The sequence below is a fragment of the Manis javanica genome, chromosome 4 (assembly GCF_040802235.1).
Source record: "Manis javanica isolate MJ-LG chromosome 4, MJ_LKY, whole genome shotgun sequence".
NCBI lineage: Eukaryota > Metazoa > Chordata > Mammalia > Pholidota > Manidae > Manis > Manis javanica.
This window is the reverse complement of record NC_133159.1, coordinates 63,681,877-63,702,578: the sequence shown is the minus strand read 5'-3', so window position 1 is coordinate 63,702,578 and position 20,702 is coordinate 63,681,877. Positions and strand designations below refer to the sequence as shown.

At 42.1% G+C, this 20,702-nt stretch overlaps 1 protein-coding gene across 5 annotated transcripts in view; it reads right to left on the bottom strand.

Moving 5' to 3' along the window:
• The window catches only part of ST6GALNAC3 (ST6 N-acetylgalactosaminide alpha-2,6-sialyltransferase 3), a 614,818-nt gene that overhangs the window by 229,674 nt on the left and 364,442 nt on the right, over nucleotides 1-20,702 (bottom strand). The window lies entirely within an intron of this gene.

Genomic DNA, 20,702 nt, shown 5'->3' with positions numbered 1-20,702 from the left:
CAAAGACTATTTGATAGAGACCATGTGTGACCTACAAAGCTAAAACATTTACTATCTATTCTTTTATAGAAAAAAGTTTACTGAATCCTGCATTAGAACACTGCTTATTTCCTTATATCCAAAATTATGCACAATGAATTAAGAAGGAAGCAGTATGTCAATTTTGGTTTTGCCTGAAGATTTGTAAAGAGTCTGTGTACAACAGCATTAGTCTAAGGAGGAAGGTCTTAATGATACCTATAAATCGTAAAATGGCCTGTTGCTATACAACATTATATTAAACATTTGTTACATTGAAATCATTGACTAAAATGCAGTTGGACTTCATTTTCTTATAAAAATTTCTGAAAAATCCTCTCGATGAGAGGCCGAATATATGAAAGCCCCAAATTACCACTAATTCCAATGATGACAGGTACCACTTACTGTGCATTTACCAGAGTAAGTACTTTGCACACAATGTCTCAGTAACTCCTCAGAACAACCCCCGAGGCAGACAGTCTCCTCCCCATTTTAGAGATGAAGTGGCTGAGGCTCAGAGGGGATAAGGGCACATCCAAGGCCTCACAGACAATAAGTGACTGAATGCAGTTCCAGTTGACTGCACAGCATGAGTAGGTCACCTTGACATTACACTGTAGAATCACTAGACTATCCTCTCCTCTCTAGAAGTATGTTTTTTCATTTTTTTAAAACAAATGGTGCACAACTTGGCAGACAGGGAGTTGCAGTGCGGCCTGTCAGCAGAACCTCACTACCTCAGCATTCTCAGCTTGCTCCCTGTGTGTCCAGCTCAGAACACAAAAGTACCGTTTTTGAAGGTTTAAGGATCCATAAAGGAAAGCATCTTTTGTCCTTTCTGTGATTTAAAAAGCTGAGGTTAGGATTTTTTATTTTCTTTTGGGTCTATTGAAAGGGCAAACCTTGGAATCATGATAATTTTAGTTGAGTGTCTATGTTTCATTCCCTATTTTTATGTTAAGCAATGCAGCCTTCCAAGAAGTGCAACTAAAATACAGTGCAATCCTGCAGAATACCACGTTGCCTTATTCTCTCACGTGTCGTCTCCCTCCTATCTCCCCTTCAAAACCCCTTGATATCTCTATCTTTGCTACTAAATCCAGAATAAAGGAGTGAGAAAATACCCTTTAGTCTGGAACAAAAAGGAGAGCTGGCTGAATCTTTTTGTTTGAAGCCTCTAGCAGCTCCAGCCCCGACTCGGCCCTCAGCTTCAGGCCTGCGTCTCCAGCTGCTAAGGGAGCATTTTTACATGGAAGTTGTGCTGTTACATCAAAAAATAACAGCTGTAAACTGGACTTACTATCCTCAAGGATCCAGTTCTTCACCAAGATATACTGCTGCCATATACTGTGTCATAATAATCTTTTATTTCCCCTTCTCCTTTGCCCTCATCCAATCACCAAGTCACACTGCACTTTGACACCTACTGTTGTCCCACATTGTCCCCTGTCTCTCTCTCTCTGTACTTGTCAGTCCATCACCTGACACCTGGATCGTGTGTGAGGTCTTTTAATTTGCCTCCCTGCCTAGAAACTCTTCCTCCTCACATTCTATTGCAGCATAATAAAGCTCTCAAAACTCTGAAGCTTAAAGCAACGGCCACCATTTTTCTGCTCACAATTCTGCAATACAGTTAGGGCACAGTGGCAATGGCTTGCTTCTGGTCCACATGTATTAGCCGGAGCAACTTGACTGGGGGTTGCAGGCATTAAGCTGGTGTGACTGGCATGTCTGCTGATTCTGCTGGGGTGGCTGCACTGGTTGTGGCTGCCTGGGTCTCTCTTCCTGTGCTCTGTCATTCCCTGAGGCCGCTGGCTACCTGTTCCCTCTCTCCAGCAGGCCAGGGAGTTGGGTTTTTTTTTTCAGTTGGTAGCTCAGGGTTCCAAGGCCTGGGCACAAAAGTCACACAGTGTCAGTTTTGCCTCATCCTGGTCAAAGCAATTCACAAGTCAGGCTCAGATTCAAGGGGAAGGGATAGATTTTGCCTCCTGATGGGAAAAATAACAAAAGAGCACTGTAAATGGGCATGTAGGATGGGAGGGCTTTTTGTGTGACCATAATAACTAGATAAGATCTATATTCTAGCACTTATGTTTCAATATTAATGGAGTCCAGACTACTCCAAAATAGAATGGTCAGCCCTACAAAAAGTGAATTTCCCATCTATAAGTTTATTCAAGGCCAGATTGGACGGTATAGGGATAGGCTCTAACCCATCTCTAAAAGTCTCCCTTTCCAAAAGCATTTCACATTTTTAAGAAAGAGAAAGATGATTTAATAAGTCAGGAAAAGTATGGGTATAGTCAATCATTTAGTTGGGGTAAAGAATCATTTTACATTCTAACTTCATACTCCAGACTACAAAAATTTTCAAATGGTTCACCTTAGACTTGTCATCACTTGGAAATGTTCCACTTGCAGAAGCAAACACTAGTCTCTCACTACGTGAGCACAATTTCTGATCATAGCAGAATTCTCACCCCTTTTGTCAGACTATACATTCTGACTAGTGTCATCTTGCCTCCAGAAGTTGCTGCTATGTAACTACTTCATTTATCGGTCCTATTCCATTCCTCACTCCTGCTGCCGCTTTCCTCCCACCAGCTGAGCTGTCCCTATATAACAAAGACAATTAGCTGTTAGTCTTGAATGCCTTCAACTTCCTGCTCCCCACCCATGAAGATGTGCATCATTAGCTTTTCCGCACTTACTCCCCCCGACGCTACTCCCAGCCCTGGAAATAAGAAGCCCCTCCTATCCAAGGTTCATCCATCCATCTACCTCTTCTATGAATTCCATCCTCCCTCATCTTCTCATTAATACTGAGACAGGGCAGAGACATGGGACAAGCATCATGATTAATTTTCCTACAAATGCTGAGATATAAATGGCATAGTAAGAACAGGAGGGACTCCATCTTAAGGCCAAGATTCCATTTTAAAAGCAGAGAGTTGACAAGTAAGATTCTTAACACAGTCTTTGGTAATTAGCCAACAACTTATCTTAAGGCAAGGCCAGCAGTCTTCACTAACATGTTCCCAGTGCCTGAGGGTAACCACTACCGGATCAGTAGGGAGGAGCTGCTGAGAGCTCTGATATGGCCCTGTAGGTTCCCATTGCCTGGGTGACCTGGATTGAATAGCAGCTGAGAGATCTGCTCTTAGTAGCCTGACTGAAATCTCCTTTCTTTGCAAAGTTCTCAGACTACAATGTCACTCTATCTCATGCTCTGTGGCTCCCCAAGTCCTGGAGTGGTAGGGGCTGGTCCCCACGCCATGCAGATCCAAGTGGACACGGGATGCCAGGTGACCCTGGCTTCAGGAGTTGGCAAAGGAATCTGTCCCAGGCCATGTAGGAGTTCAACAAACTTCCCGTCCTTCCCTCTGCACTTCCCTCCTCTCAGCTGCCTGGAGGGCTGCTGCCATGTGTTACTACTCTCACTCTAATGAATTCCTTCCTTTCTTACACTCACCCAAAGTATTCGTGAATTTTTATTGATCAGATTTAGAAGCCCACTCTCTGGTTGAGGTCTCACCAAGTGTGCAGGGACATCTCCCTGGATTGGACTGCAGTGTATCAATATTACTCCATCAATTAATCCCTCTCTTGTCTATATACTCAACCTGTCTCTCTTGGACAACCGCTTCTTTTCCTCCAGCATATTCATCTTTTACCTCTCTGAAATTAACTCCCAAATCTCTGCTGTCTATCTGATTATGACTTCATTTTCTCTCCAGTTTTCATACCCAAACTTAAAAGTAGTCCCAGCTTGTCATTTTTATATACTTGAAAACCACAGCTAGTGTTTATTGAGTACTTGTAAAGAAACCAACACTGTTCTAAGCATTTTAGACCCTTGAACTCATTTAGCCCCATAAGAAACTTGAGATAGTTCTATTTTTATTCCAATTTTGTATAAGGGGAGATAGGAGCAGGGGGTGGGAGAGGGAGTTTGGGGAAGTGGGGTTCCTATGGCCAGGATCCTCACTGAACTTAAACCACCTGATGATGTAACTGGCCTGTGCTAGGCTCCTACTTCCACACCTTTAGGCAATAAGCTATTCTTGTGCTATATATAGAGTTCGGCCCAGTGCCTGGGTGGAGGCAGACTCTAGTGCTTGACCTGCTGCTGGTAGAATAAGCTGAGTAGTAAACCCTTTCACCCCAAAGACCATTTTGCTGTCAAATTCTTTGGTCACATTGAATCCATAGTGAACTTGCCTGGGGTTGAAACCCATCGGCAAGACAATTGGCATAGTCGGCAGGATTCATTGTTGAACAAGGAAAAAGACAGGCTGCCCTATGGGAGGGGTACTTCAGCAGGCTGCCCCTGTGAATGGGGAAACAGTGGATCATCCCCCAATGGGTATGTGGTCTGAGGTGGCTTGCCTCATAGGGCCTCACCCAGGCAAGTGGAGGTGACACCTGAGGCTGTAGGGGTGGCCCTTGGTGTAGTAAGCACATCCTTTGAGAAACAGAGTGCCCGTGAGGCAGTGGGGGCTGTGGGTTGGCTGCTTCTCACAGTGTTAAAAAGGTCTACAGGAGAAGAACATGCTCCTGAAAAAGACCCAAGAAATTAGGCACAAGAATGCAAGCTGCAAACTTCTGTGGATTCCCTGAGGAGGGAGATGGCATCAATGTGAGAGGAGGCAGCACGAGAATGCTGGCAGTGAGGTGCCATTGAAGAGGGAAAAGATTCCTTACAGAATGAGATGCAGTAACACCGATGCCCACAGTCCAATGCAGGGAGAAGGCCCTGCACACCTGGTGAGACCTCGACTGGAGAGCGCGCTTCTAACTCTGCTCTCCTGTGCCAGGTCCTCTGAAGGAGGAAGAGGCCATCAAGGGAAAGGACTAACTCCTGAGGGAAGCACAGGTGGAGGTGGCATGAGAACATCACCTACGAAGCACTGAGGTGAAGGTAAGAGAGCTGCTGAAGACTGAGGTAGCATTGCTGTGAGGCACAGTAGAAAAGGTAAAGGTTGTAGCAGAGGAGGCACTCAGGGAAGGGGAGAGAAAGGTGCCATCAGCCCCTGAAATGGAGGAGCTGGGGAAGGATGAAGGGGTGGTGCCAGAGGCACTGGTGCCTCCTGTATTGAAAGCATGCCCAGTGGTTGTAAAGAAAATAAAGACCCATCAGCTGAAAGTTCCTCAAGGAGAGGAGCAGCCCCCTCCCCAGGTCGTGGAGCACTCTATGGTCCACCCCCACACTCAGGCTGAGCTGGTGAACTTGGGCTCCCGGTTTAGGCAGAAGCCCTAGAAGTCAATGTCAGCTTGGCTCCTGCGTCTGTGGGACTTAGGGGTGGATGGAATTGTTCTGTTGGGATCAGAGATGGGAAAGCTGTCTTCCCTGACAGTGCAGTCTGCCTTGAGGCAGCGATTACAAAATGCACATCAGACCCCAGGAAGGGAGTGACTCCTTGTGGCTTATGGCTGTACTTCATGCTGTGTGGCCCAATCCGGGTGATCTGCCATCCTCTCCTGTTAGATGGTAGACATATGCTGAGCTCCAACAGGTGACACAAGAGCTAGGCATAAGAAATGCCATTCATAGTCCAGAGAATTACGGCCTACATGAAGAGATTTTCACTAACTGGGATGAGAAATATTGTGCTTCAAACGGTCCCACATCCCTCTTTGTGTCTCTAGTGGCCATTCTTTCCCCTCACTTAGGACATCCCATAAACGAGGTGACACATACAGTAGCAGACTTAGGAGGGGCTGAAGCATGAGAACATGGAAAGAAATAAGGTCTGCTACTCACAAGAAGAATTTAAAAGGCCACATGAAGGTTATGAGGACCCAGATGTGGGTTGATTTAATATGGGCAGGAGCAGATGGAAGGAAATTAGATGGGAAGTCAAATAGGATCTTACTAGAGCTATGGCAACAACTGAAACCAGAGCAGCAGTTCTAGCCATTGAGGTCAAAGACAGAGCCACAAGTCCAGCCTGTTTGTTTGCTGATGGAGAGTGAGCCAACCTCACTAGAGCCCACACAGGAAGATAATTGGGGAACAAGGTTTGACTGAGGGAAAGGTTGAGGTATCTTCCCTGAAGGACTAGGTGGATACTGGAGGCCACATGTTGAAATAGCTATCCATTGGTCCCCAGTGAACATACAATGTGTCCTGGCTCTGGTGGACAGAGGGGCTGAATGTTCACTGATTCATGGTAACCCTGAGCAGTTCTCCGGGACCCCCACTATCATAGATGGATATGGGGGGAAGGCTATCAGAGTGAAACAAGCCCAAATCCCTTTGGGAATAGGGCATCTACCCCCAAAAGAGTATACTGTGTATATACACATCCTATCCCTGAGTATATTTTGGGGATTGATATCCTGCAGTGTCTATGGTTACAGACCACTGCAGGTGAGTTCAGACAGAGTACATGTTGTGAAGGCAGTTCTGAGAGGACATGCTAGGCACCCGCCCATAGCTTCGCCTGTGCCTCGGCAGGTGACTAATTCCAAACAATACAAACTGCCTGGAGGGCATAAAGAGATTGGAGAAACTCTCCAGGAGCTGGAAAAGGTGGGTATTATAAAGCCCACCCATAGTCCTTTCAATTACCCATGTGGCTAGTAAAAAGGCTGGATGGCTCCTGGTGTATGACTGTGGATTACAGAGAACTGAATAAAGTCATACCCCCTATGTATGCTGCTGTCCCCTCTATTGCAGGCTTGATGGATACCCTCAGCCATGAACTAGAAACATACCATTATGTGGTAGATCTTGCTAATCCATTTTTTTCCATTGACATTGAGCAGGAAGGTCAGGAACAGTTTGCCTTCACATGGGAAGGATGACAATGGACTTTCACTATCCATCCATAGGGATACCTCCACAGCCCCACCATCTGTCATGGACTTGTAGCCCAGGACTTGGCTACACAGGAGAAACCATCAATGGTGCAGCTGTACCATTATATAGATGATGTCATGCTTACATCAGATTCTCTTCCAGATCTAGAAGGTGCAGCACTTAGACTGCTGCAACATCTACAGGAGAAAGGATGGGCTGTGAACAGTACCAAGGTTCAGGGACCTGGTTTGTCTGTCAAATTCTTGGGGGTCATCTGGTCGGGTAAGACCAAATTATACCAGAAGCAGTTATAGATAAAGTCCAGACCTTTCCTACCCCTACAACTGTTGCATTGGTACAGGAGTTTCTGGGTCTTCTAGGCTACTGGAGAGTGTTTATCCTGCACTTGGCACAAATTCTGAAGCCCTTACACTGGTTAGTATGAAAGGGCATCAGGTGGGACTGGGATGGGACATGTTTATCTCCCTTTACGACAGCAAAATGGGCTGTCAAGGCCATGCAGGCCTTGAGTGTGATAGACCCATCAAGGTCCTGTGAGCTGGATGTTCATGTGACTGAAGTCAGTTATGGCTGGGGTCTCCGGCAGCAGCTTGAATGAACTCATCAACCTATTGGATTCTGATCACAACTTTGGAAGGGGGCAGAGGTATGATTCATTTTGATAGAAAAACAACTGGCTGCCGTGTATCATGCCTTGCTGGCTACAGAGCCCATCACTGGAATGGCTCCGATAAAGAGAGTAACCACCTATCCCATCTTGGTGTGGGTATGAGACTGGACCCAAAAGCCAAGGAGTGGTGTGGCATAAACGCCCATACTGACCAAGTGGGCTGCTTACCTATAGCAGCCTAGTGCCTTCTCTAGTAACCCCTTGACTGAAGAACTCCGACACTTATTGGGGCTGGTGACATACACTGGTGAAAAGCAGGAAGAACTTGCTTTTGAACCATTAGTAGCAAAGAGTCCCTATCTGACTTCAGTTTTCATCCCAGCCCCTATACCTGCAGATGCATGGTACATAGATGGCTCCAGCCATGGGCAGCCCTCAAAATGGAGGGCCATAGTTTTCCATCCTAAGACTGAGACAATATGGATGGAAGATGGTGAGGGGAAGAGCAGCCAATGGACAGAGTTGCGGGCTGTGTGGCTTGTGATAAGCCAGGAGCCCTTTCCTACAATTGTCTGCACTGACAACTGGGCTGTCTTTTGGGGCTTGACCCCGTGGCTACCACCTGGTACCATGCCAACTGGCTGGTTGGTCACTGACTCCTTTGGGGGCAAGAATTGTGGCAAGACTTATGGGCCTGTGGTCAGACTAAAATAATTACAGTATACCATGTGACAGGTCATTTGCCACTGGCATCCCCAGGAAATGATGAAGCAGATAAATTGGCCCAGATACATTGGTTAGAAGGAAAGCCTGCCTCCGATATAGCCCAATGGTTATATCAGTGTTTGTTGCATGTGGGGCAAAAGAAAAATGTGGGCTGTAGCCCGTCGGTGAGGCTTGCCTTTGACCTTTGAAGAAGTTAGCAAAGTCTGGCAGGAGTGTGTCGTGTGCTCCAAAAGGGACTTACTCTGAGTTCCACAGCAACATGGAACAATAGCTAAGGGGCCTATACCCCTCATCAGGTGGCAGATAGAGTATATTGGGCCTCTACCTGTGTCAGAAAGATATTGGTATGCTATGACTTGTGTGCACACAGCTACTGGACTTCTGGTTGCTTTTCCTACCCGTTGTGCAGACCAGCAGATGACCAAAAGAGATCTAGAGTGTCTCTTTGCTACCAATGGCTGACCACAGGTAATTGAAAGTGATCAGGGCACCCATTTTACTGGACATACACTGCAAGAATGGGTGCAACAGCTGGGAATCAAATGGAACTTTCATGTACCAAACAATCCTACCACAGCAGGCAAGATAGAGAGGCACAGTGGCTTGTTAAATCCTGGACTAACGTCAGATACCAATAGTCTGCGGGGACCATGTTACAGTGTTTGAATGAAGAGACACTGAAAGGTAGCCCTGAGCCCCATAGACATGTTAACACATATGGCTGCCTCCCCTGTACAACTGCAAGTACAAACCAAGGAAGAATCACTGAAGCTGAGATTTGGCCACCAGAATACTATCTTGCTGCCAGCACCAACTGCATGGAACCCCAGAGACTCCATTGAGTGGACATGGCCTTGGACCTTTCGACACATGGACCAACGATGGCTGGCTCTCCTGGCACCTTGGGGACAAGGCCTGGAAGCTGGCTTCCTGTGTATTCCTGGAATAACAGCAGAGTGGGCACCAAAGATCACAGTAGTATATCCTGAATGGCCCGAAAGTAGGAGCATCTTACTGGGGAATTTTGTTTTATCATTATGGCCAGTGCATGCACCTCCAGTAGCACTATTTATAGACCCTTTAGTAACCCCCACGGGGAAAGGAGTAAAAATATGGCATACTAGACCTGGAAGGGACCCCCTTCCTGCTACAGTCCTATTACAGGACCCCTCTCTTGCATGCATCCTACCTGATGGACAAGATTTGCCTATGTTGGTGTCATTAAAACATATGTCTTATTGCCTCTAAGGTCTTTCTGGATTGGAAACTTCCTTGGGCTTGAGGCTTATTATAACTTTTGTTATTAGGAAACCTCCTCTGGCTTGAGGATTATTATGATTTTTGTTATCTGTATCGAAATCTTGTATCTTAATTTTTGTTATTCTCTCTAAGTTGTTGTTATCCTCTGTTGCTGTTGTGGAATCTGCTTACAATGCTCCAGCTTTCTCACACAGGGACCATTGCGGAAGATTGAAAGCGTATAGATCGTAAGGCGAGAATCCTGGAGGGGTGGAGTGTGGGGAAGCTGGTGTTCCTATGGCCAGGATCCTCACTGAACTTAAACCACCTGATGATGTAACTGGCCTGTTGGTTACACACCCTTAGGCAATAACCTATTATTGCACTATATAGAGAGCTCAGCCCAGTGCTCTGACTGGAGGCAGAGACGCTAGTGCTTGACCTATCACCAGGATAACAAGCCGGGTAATAAACCCTTTCACCGCAAAGAACATTTTGCTGTCAATTTCTTTGGTCACATTGAATCCATAGTGAATTTGCCCGGAGGTCAAACCCACTGGCAAGACAGGGAGAGAGTAGGGGGTAGAGGTGTGGGGAAGAGCAATTGATTTAGTAACCTGCCCACAGTCGACAAAGAGCTCATAAAGGGCAGAGTTTGGGTTTGAATTTGAGTGGTCCAGCTCCAGAGCCCATGCACTCACACACGGACTTTAGGGACTCAAATATCCCTGCTGTTCAGTCCACTACAGGCTGGCTTCTGCCTTGGTACCTGCTTTCACACAGGTACCAAGGCCATGCTAGTTTCAAATTTCAAATGACACCTGTTGGCACTCATCTCAGATGGCAGATTCATGAAGAAGAATGAGGAGGGAAGCTGAAAAGAAAAGAGAGAGCAGAGACTTCCTTTCTCATGTTCATCTGGGAAGGCACAACATGGGAACTCTGTTCTTGTCCAGCAAAGCTGGGAAGGAGGAAATGAATCTTTTTCTGGTACCCAGCTATGGCTTGTGTATTTTAGACCACGTTTCTACATGGAAACATCTGAAATGTTAACCAATTTAAATCAAACTCACAGATAAAAGTAACTTTGCTCGATTATACTGCAAAGCGATCCCCCAAACTGAATGTTTACTTGGTTAAACACCAGTTTTTTGGAGACACTGAATCCTCTTGCTCACTAACACCTGCACAGAACATGGGCCTGCAAAGCCCTTTGGATGCTTGGAGAACTTCATAAAACCCAATCTTTTAACAATAGGTCACTGGCATTAATATTTTCAATTATTGAGAAAAGTCCCCATTGCTTAAAAAAATTAACCTTATTCCTATTCAAATTTGATAAACAGAACTTGGACATCTTTATAAAAGCTGTTTGGAAAAATACAATGGCAACAGAATGATGCCAAAAGAATGTAAAACAAAGGGGAAATTATCCATACTTAGATATTTGAATATTTTTTATTTCTATCTCATTTAGATAGGCAACAAATGTTTATTGAATCTAAGCACATGCATTATGCCATACTATGTGCAGAGAGAGAGATCCAAGGAAAAGCAGGCCCTACTCTCTTAGGTTTTAAGTGCCAGTGCTCAATATATGTGCAACTGGATGAACGTTTATTTACTCATGAGTCATAAGCTGCTGATGATGGCTAGGCATGTCACTGCCCTTAAGGATCCCACTTTCAATGAGCTTACAGATTGTGATAAATACTTGTTAATTAAATAGTAAAGTGCTATAACATAAGTTCATGTTAAGTGTCACAAATATTAGAATAAGGAACTTAGTAGGTATTTTATGAAGACGGTATTTGAATTGGACCTGAAAGAGAAACAGACTGCCATTGGTAGGCATGGATAAGGATGTTCCAGGGCAAAGCCACAGAGGCAGGAAACCCCAAAAGATATGTGGCCAGTTGCTTTTGCCATGACTGGAAGATAAAAAGAAAGAGAGGTTAACCAAGGAATTAGTATTTTAATAGGAGGTAATAAGGAACCAGATTATTGAGGAGTGGTAGGACAGGATAAAAACTTTGACTTAATAGATAAATTGGCAATGAAGTATTATGTTAATAGACCAGAGGGATTCTGAGGAAGACCAAGTCATGTTTGTCCTGCTATCAACAAACTGCATGAGGTATGGCTGTCAGTAAGCCCAAACTCGGAGATGCTGCAAGGTCAGTTCTGGCCCACTGCGACAAAGAGAATATTGCTATAAAGTCAGTCAAAAGAATGGTTGGCTTTCCCAGTGCATATAAAAGTTACGTTTATATTATACTGTGGTCTACTAAGAGTGCAATAGCATTATGTCTCAAAAAACAATGTACATACCTTAATTTTAAAATACTTCATTGCAAAAAATGCTGATCACTGTCTGAGCTTCTAAGAAGTTGTAGTCCCTGATCACAGATCACCAGAATATACTAACAATGATAATGCTGACAATATTGTGAGAATTACCAAAATGTGACAAAGAAACACAAAATGAGAAAATGCTGTTGGGGAAATGGGCCAATAGATAGGCGATGATGGTGGGTCGCCTTCAATTTGTAAAAGATGCCATCTAGGAAACACAGTAAAGTGAAGTGCAATAAAATGAGGTATGCTTGTCTAGTGGACATTTGTCATCTACTTATAGTATCTGGCCCCTGCTTCTAGGGGAAGCGCCTGAGCAGAATCACCTCTGTTCCATGCTGCAGCCCCTTTTGTGTGGAGCTCGTCCTGGCTCCCAGAGAGAACGGGGAAAGTGGGAGACCTTGGCCTCGGTGATGGGCTCTTGAGATGGACATGTTACCCAACTTGGACTATAGAAGTCAGGCCTCAAGGTTTTGTCTAAACTTCTGGGGAAAAAAGCCCTTGGTTTTTTGTGTTTTTTTTTTTGCCTATTGGATTTGGGTGAGCATAGGGAAAAACCTGTTTGAAAACAGCGACAGCACAGGATAAAGTGTATTTTTCAATTTATGGTGTAATAACTTCCTTAGTTGTTTATACCATTTTCAGCTGGAATTTTCTTCTCACTTGCAAATGAAAAGGATCCTGACTGATACAGTAAGAGCTTTACTTAATGAATAAACATAAAAATGAGTGATTGGTTTTACATGCAAAAATAGAATAGATCTAGTGGGAGAGATCACTCTTTGGTTAGCCAATCTACCTTATCATATCCCATCCCTAGGTTCCAACAGTCAGTTTCACTTGGCGTCTCTTTCACACATGAGCTCTATTCATCTCCACACAACCATATTATGACCTATGTTTCTATCAAGTTCATCAGAGAGAATCACAGGACTAGGCACACAGTAGAAACGCAGTAAGTCCTTTGATTGATTTATGGCAGCACCTAGGCTTTAAGAGAGAAAACAGTCATGAAGTGTATTTCAAAAAAAAAAGAGTATCGTTTCACTGTAAGTAAACAGTGATTAATACCGGGAATGCCTTCCAGCTGGCCCAAATAACCTCCACTGGGCAAATGTGAGAAACAAGAGGGGCCATTTTCATTTCTGCTCATCTGAAGCAATGGCTCCATTAATGCAAAAAAATCAAATACCCGTCAGAACGTTTCAAACTTGTTCCATTCTAGGGGGTTACCACAAACTAGCTAAGCCACTCAGTACTCCCGTGGTGGCATTACATTGCCATGGCTTTGGCTGTTCTGTAATAATGTAACTGCTCTCCTTGCCTTACCTATTGTTAAATTGGTGGGCTTTATACATCATTTATAAGCCTCCTGGTCTCCTTTATTGTGAATCGCTCTGGTTCGAGTCACATTTGTTCAACATCCTAAGAAACGAATGGTCCATCTACTAAACAAAACTTTTATAAGAAAAGAAATGATTTGAAACATGTTCTGGATTCAGCTTACCTTAATAAAGTTAACTGGATTAGCTGCCAGAGATATATCTCTTTGTGAATTACTGGATAAATTTGTGACTCTTTTCCCCAGGGCTCTGAATTGAATCCATTCAATATTTACTGAGTGCCTACACTATATGCAAGGCCCTGTGCTGGGCCTGGGGGCAATCTGGTGTTCTGTTCTGTTAGATATAGTCCCTGAATCCATAAGAAAGTAACAAAAAATGTAAATGATGAGGACAGGAAAGAAGAAACAGGAGGAGGAGGTGTGCTGTGTTAGGGTAGCCATAAATAAGGAAAAAGAAGTCTTTCAACAGTAGTCTTTTATAAGGGGAATAAAAAAGACATTTTTGGCTAACCCCCAAGCTAAATATTGCAAAACATAACCAGAGGGATTTAAAAGAAAAATGCAACAATTGTCTCCTGCATAAATAACATTCTTTTACTACGTAGCTAATAATATTATAATAACCAATAGGTTACCCTTTTGTGGGGCTTTCTCTTTTATACCATTAAAGTAGCAAAAGCAAGTGATTCCCTATCAGCAGATTTGTTCCCAAGGGAAGACTATTAGTTTTTCATGTGTGGTGCCAGAGTATCTCCTTCTCTTCCTCCCCCACCCCCTTTACTTCCTACTTTTCTTCTTTCTTTCTTTTTTCTATTTCATAAACATTTACTCAAAATACTTAAAAGTTAACAAGAAATTTCCAGGTTTTGCTATTGTTAAATTACATTGATTAGAAATGCCCTCTAATGATTAACTACACTGGCCCATCACACGTGGGATATGGAATTCCACAGTCCCTTGACCTCAGAGGACAGGTAGGAGTCTAGATTCTCATGTGTTATAAGCAGAGACAAAAATGTGCTGGTCAAAGTGAAGAGTACAGAATAACTCTAACCTTCCCATTTATGAGCACTTTCAGAGGGGCGGTGAAGGTAATGGCCTGGAGAGTTCATGTCCTGTCAGTAAGTGCAGGGCTGGGATGTTCAGTGATGAGAGGCTCCTTCAGTATATTCACAAACAAAAAACACAACACTGGCCTTTTGCAGGGTCTCTATTTAGTAGGATTCAGGGCTAAAGGATTTTTTGTTTCTTACTGTATGGATCCAGAAGGCTAACATCAGGCTCTGCAAGTGCCCCAAATAGCTATTGAAATTATATGTATTGAAGTATTTGGGGGTAAAGGCTTTATCTAGATGCTGACCTGTACTTAAGGTAGGGTCACTGTTGCCTGTTGCTTTCATTTCTTCCAGATTTTATGAACCTCAGCCCTTTCACAAATGGGCAACTACGCTAAACCCCTCCTTACTCTCTTTGCCTACTATTTGTAGAACTGAAGGGGATGAGCGGAGGAAGGAGGGAGGGAGGGAGAATTGACTGATTCTGGTATATATAACACCCTAATTTTAGCAAAAGAATTACAGAGAAAAAAAAAAGAAAAGAAAACATGAGAGTGTCAGCAAGAGCTTGCATATACATAAATACCGATATTTGGCATTTCAATGCAAGCTGCTCACTGGTGGAGTTACATAAAAAGCAAACAGTCTCATCTGAACACCTCTGTAGACCTTTAGTGAATGGAAGCAATCATAATTGCACTTTATTCTATTTTATTTTAATTTATGTTACCTCTTTCTAAAATTATTTCAGGCATCAGTTCAATCATTATATTTGAGTGCTTATATTAAATGCAATTTAAAAAACAATTTTTACAACTTTCCCCTAATTAAGGGTGAAAAAATAACTGGAGAATATGGAACAGGGAATTAATTGCCTGCTATCCCACTATTCACAAGACCATTGTTGACACATTTACATCTTTTTAATTTCTTCTTTCTTATGAGTGAGAGTGTAAAAATTGGAGTCATGCTCTATACATAGTATTATATTTCACTTTTTTTCACATAACTTTACTATAGATTTACATAGATAAACATATATTTCTCTACTTTCAGTGTCCACCTGATAGTCCACTGTATATCCACAGCATGCTTTATTTAACTAGTCCCCTATTGTTGGATATTTAGAGTATTTACAATAGGCCTTTTTCTATGGATTTTTAGGTCTGATTCAAGCCTAGCAGGAATATTTCCACATTCCCTTTCTGTCCTATAGATTTTGGGATAGAATCCCTTCCACAAGGTCTATTAACCCCATTCATATAAGGACTTTGCAGTTCATGACCACACGCCACACTGTTTCAACATGTTAAAGAAAATGACTTCCATCTAAATTATCTGATGAGATCTTACTCTTGCACCAACAGTGAAAACCCCGAAGAGAACAAAAATGGGAGGTTTCATTATTATTGAAAGATGTCTACCTCTCTTGTTTATTTGGCTTCTCTTTTGCTTAAATCTGATCATTAAATAGCAATTTTCCAAATCCTTGACACTTTCAGGCCCCAGAGGTATATACCTTTAGACAACTATAACTATCTTAGCAAAGTTCCAATTAAAAAGAACTTTCTCCAGTGATATTAATGTCTAGTCAAGTAGCTTTTAAATGCTATTATTGTTAAATGCAAAACAACAATGTAAAACTAGACTGAAGACTGAAAGCTACACCTGAACACATTTTACCAAATTCCATTTCTTCCTATGCATGCAATAATTTTATACCCTCATAATTATAATTTTCTCCCTGAGCCCTATATCCTTAACTTTTACATGTTACCAATTAGATTTCATGAATATAAACCTACGTAAATTTTTAAAAATTGAGTCTCATTTGTTGAGTACTTGACTTGTTTCTAACTGTACAATAATATAAAAAAGTCTGCAGTGAACATCTTAGCTCTTTTTATTCTTCTAAATGATTTCCTTAGGCTAAATTCCCAGAAGTGTAAATAAACTACCAAAGGCTATGAACACTTTTATGCATTGCCACAATGCTTTCCAAAGCAATTGTATTGCTACCAGTAAGATATGAACTCGGCAGCTTCACCAATATTCTACCCTCAGGGACTGTTACGCTCTAATAATGACTTCATAATTTGACAGATGTACAATGGTAACTGCTCATGGTTTTTAATCTATGTATTTCTATGGATTACTCTCTCAAAAACCCAGGGAGCTATGTGCAGAATTCTCCCTGGCACAGTGTGTGGAGCAGTAGTCAGAATAAGCAGATACATAAATTCAGTGGGTCACTCCAGAGCAATTTCAGTTCATTGAGACATCTCCCCTCTTCTAAATAAAAGATGACCTAGGGAGTTGATACAAGTTTGTATCTCCTTATATCTAAGACTGCATCATCCTCACAATGATTTAACCCAACTATTTAAAACCGAAGGTCAGTTTTCCTGGAGACTAACAATATGCAACCTAGATTTATTTGATATTAGGGCTGTTATAAACATGACAGGGAGAAATGTTTGTTATGACACAGTTTATTTTTACGTGAGCATCCTCTATACCAAGAGTCATAAAACATTTTATAGTGATACATAAGCTAATGGTCCTTGTAGAATGCTGATTTTTCAATGTTTATTTAACTTGTGATGAAAAATTGGTTGTTTTATTTTCTGGCAGGTAATAGCCATCTTTCCAACAACTATGTTAAAGAAAATATTCCCAGAGGTTAAGAAAAACCAGAAACTTGGAACATTATGATTTACCCTCTCCCAGTGCCTCACACAGAGCCAAGGAAACATAACATTGTGGGGGAAACAAAAGAGAGGAAAGAATTAGGAAACAACATCCTCACCAACAGGGAAAAATCTGTCAACCAAGTAATATTTTTTTCTGAAAGATGTGAAAAAAACACTCTCTTGTCTTTTCTCAGTAAGTGTACAACTCCTCAGATGCTCTCAGTGTTTGGCTGATATGACATTTAAATGATAAAGTAAGACAATTCAAAGTTCGCCATATCAAACGTAGCAATAGCTCCCCAAGGAACAAGAAAGAAGAATCAACGGCTGTACTGTTGGATGCTTTAGGCCCGTGGTATTATTTTCATAAATTAAATTTATAACTGGCTGGCTTGCTTTCTTTTGCTTTTTCATTGAAGTCAAAGCATTGTAACTCCCATCAAGATGATGCTGACAGTTTTCAAATAGATTTCTTGGCTTTCTCTTTTCTTTTAGCTCTAGTCCCTTAGTGCAGAAACTCTGCAAAATGCTAGCTTCCAAGGGAATAAAGTGTAGGTAAGGTTCTTCTAAAACCACACAAAAGTGACTTGGCTGGTTAATGGTAAAGCCTTTTATTCTCCAAGGACACAAGTTCACAATCTGGAATCAGGAGAAAGTCTCATTGGGTTGTAGAGTAAATGACTCACTATCTAAAATGCAGAAATTCAATGTTTGATTGTTATTCACTTGAGGGTTCCTCTGATCCTTTGCTAAATACAGTTCATTTAGTCTTCTCTCTCAAATTCCATGCTTTCTACTATTGTACTACTGGAAGGGAAAGAGATGAATCCCAATCAGGTTTTTTTGTTTGTTTGTTTTTGCAATTTATACAATGGCTAATTAAAAGAAATGCTTGAAGCTTGGAAAAGATCACACATTATGGCAAATGCAACCTTTGGCAAAGTTGATGGCAGAAACAAAGAAGCCTTGGGGGGATGAAACGTTCAGTGGAGAGAATGTTTTTGAGTTTATGGGTCTGGGTTCCAATCTTAGTTCTAAATCCTGGTGCAATCCTGGACTAGTCACCTAATCTTCTTAACCCAGCTGTGCTATCTATAAAATGGAATAGAGAGCTACCTCACAGAATGATTGTGATGATTAAATAAGATGATAATTTAAAGGTTCTTGTATGATGCCTATCCAGTATGATGCCTGGGAAAGAGCAGGCAAAGAATAAATGGCTATTGATTCTGCTATTGCTATGGCCAGGGGTTTAAGTCATTACCTCATCCTTTCCAGCTTCCCTGAGAAGAAACAGCAATGCTCAAGAAGTGGAGGCTGCTGGCAAAATGTTAGCGAAGTGGTGCATTATCTTACTATCCCCGTAAAACTCTTCCTCCCAGGATACTGACCACAAAGCCTAGTGAAAAAGGTAATTAACAAAGAAGGTCATGACCTCTTCATGGGTCATGATCAACATCACCCACAATGACCAATATTTATTGAGCTTTTCAAATATCAACTGGATAGAGATAAAACATACTGGTAGGAACCAGAGGTTGTGTGGTTTTAAATATCTTTCCATATTGACTAATAAGATGGCTTCCTGGAAACACATACAAAAATAAATAAGTCTTTTGAAATTGTTTCAGTGTGCATGTCAGAAAATTAGTTAAGGCATAAGTCAGGAGAACTAAAAGGTCTTAAAAGAAAAGGTTTAGAGTTAAAATGGTACTCAGTCAACATACACAATGCTAAAGGGATGATTTAGAAAGTGCCAGTGGGGTGTGGAGGAGCCATGGAGGATGAGACTGTACCCTGAGCCTGGTAACAATAGGGGGGAGGGCAGAAGAACATAAGGGGGAAATGGTCACTGGAACACAGAGACAGAAACAACTGTGTGGAGTGGATGTCTAAAAGAGCTGTGATTTTCACACCAGCACCAGCCTGACATGACCTTGCAAGGTGGGAACTGCGAGAATAAATCCTCCAACCTCACTCTTTTCCCTCCCGCTGACCTACCATTAGTGCTCCCACTGGCTAAACCCAACCAGAAGCCAGAGGGCAAGAGAGCCTTTGGTTGCAGTCTATGTGGGTCACCCTCCCAGGGCAGAGGGCACGGTCATGGATAAAGAGTGGATCTGGGAATGCAAATGAAGGATCTCCAATCGTCCCATACACCAGGCAAGATGAAACCAAGTTAAGGTGGGAAAGGTCCTAGACCAGATGATGTTTTAAGCAGGGATTGCATCTTGCCCACTTTTGTAACCCTAGTGTCCAACAATTGTCTAGCTCAGAGTAAGCACTCAATAAATATTTGTTTTAGAAAGAGGAGGATAGTTTGGTATTCACTTCAGTATTAGATTTTTTAAGAAGAACATTTTCAATTTGCTAGTAAAGTGATCAAACACTTGTCTCTGCAGTCTTAGAGAAATATGAAAATAGACAAAGTGACAAAAGTTTGGCATGTGAAGTCAAAACTGTCATATCTCCAATGAGCTGCGCAAGGTGGTTCTTCACATGAATGCATTCACAGCAAAGTTTGTCTCCCTCTCAGCATGTAAAAGTCCTATACTAATGTTATTCACTCACATAAATGGAGCACCCACAATTCACCTAAAGTAGTAATGCTTTTAGGTTAACATTTTGAGGAGCAAATTTAAAGAAAAGTGAAAAATGAAATAATTCTGCAAATTTCAAAGTTAAGCTTCCACTATTAAATTGTTTTAAAAACTTTGTATCTTTTTTTCCTAATTAAAGTCTTTGTAGTTTTATTTTTGATCAGATGATGGTAAAATAATTGTGCTGGGATTAGACTTTCTAAACCTTAGCCATAATTTCTACAAACGATGACTAAATAAAAAACGTTAGGAACTGTTTCAGGAGGACGAATGATGTTTGACTACAGGTTATACACTGGGATGCCTTTTAGCACAGTGTATTTTAAATAGCAATATAGTTCACATAGCAATCTAGCACACACTCAGATATATACTAGGTCACAATGTAAAATATTTTTCTTAATGTATATCATGGTCAAGCATTTTGAGATACCCCACCCTAAATGTCAATCTGGTATTTGCCCTTCTGAAAACATATTTAATCAGTGCTATTGATACATATGTATCCTCTATCCATGGGGCACAAATACTGTGTCTTTCTATGTGCCATGCATGCCCATAAGTTGTATTCTTTTCTAGTCTGCTTATTTCTTTTTTGAAAAATGCTGACTGCCACACACTAAATTAATTTCAAGACCCCCTAATGGGTAGAGACCTACAGTTTTAAAAGGCTTGATTTGGCTTAGCTCATACATAAGTGCCAACTTCAGAGAATAACAAAGTGCAAGGCAGCCTAAAAAAGAAATGATGGGGACTGAAGACACTAAAGAGAGAAACAACGGAGGAATTTATCCAGGGGCCTATGGAGATGTCCAGGCCCATTTTATATTAAGAGTTGGGAAGAAGAGCAGGAAAACAACCTTCTGATTCACTCACTCATACATTTTTTCCCCGTTAATTCAACCATTCATTCCACAAACTTTGAGCTCCTGCTCTGTGCTGTGCCCTGAGGATAGAGAGATAAAAGGCACAGCACCTACGCCCTCCAGAAGCTTACCATCTGGGAAGACGGAGATAAGCATGGACATAGTTACTATGTGAATGACAATAGCTGCTCTAGATGTACAGGGTACCAAGGAAACAGAAAGCCATATGGTCAGCCACACTGGGATAGTTAGGTACACTGCCCAGAGGAGGCCAAGCTAAAGACAGACAGATCTTCAAGAACCTGCCCAGTTTGCTTTTTCAGGGTTACAGTCAGGGTAACCTCGGTCTGAATCCTTATTCTCTCT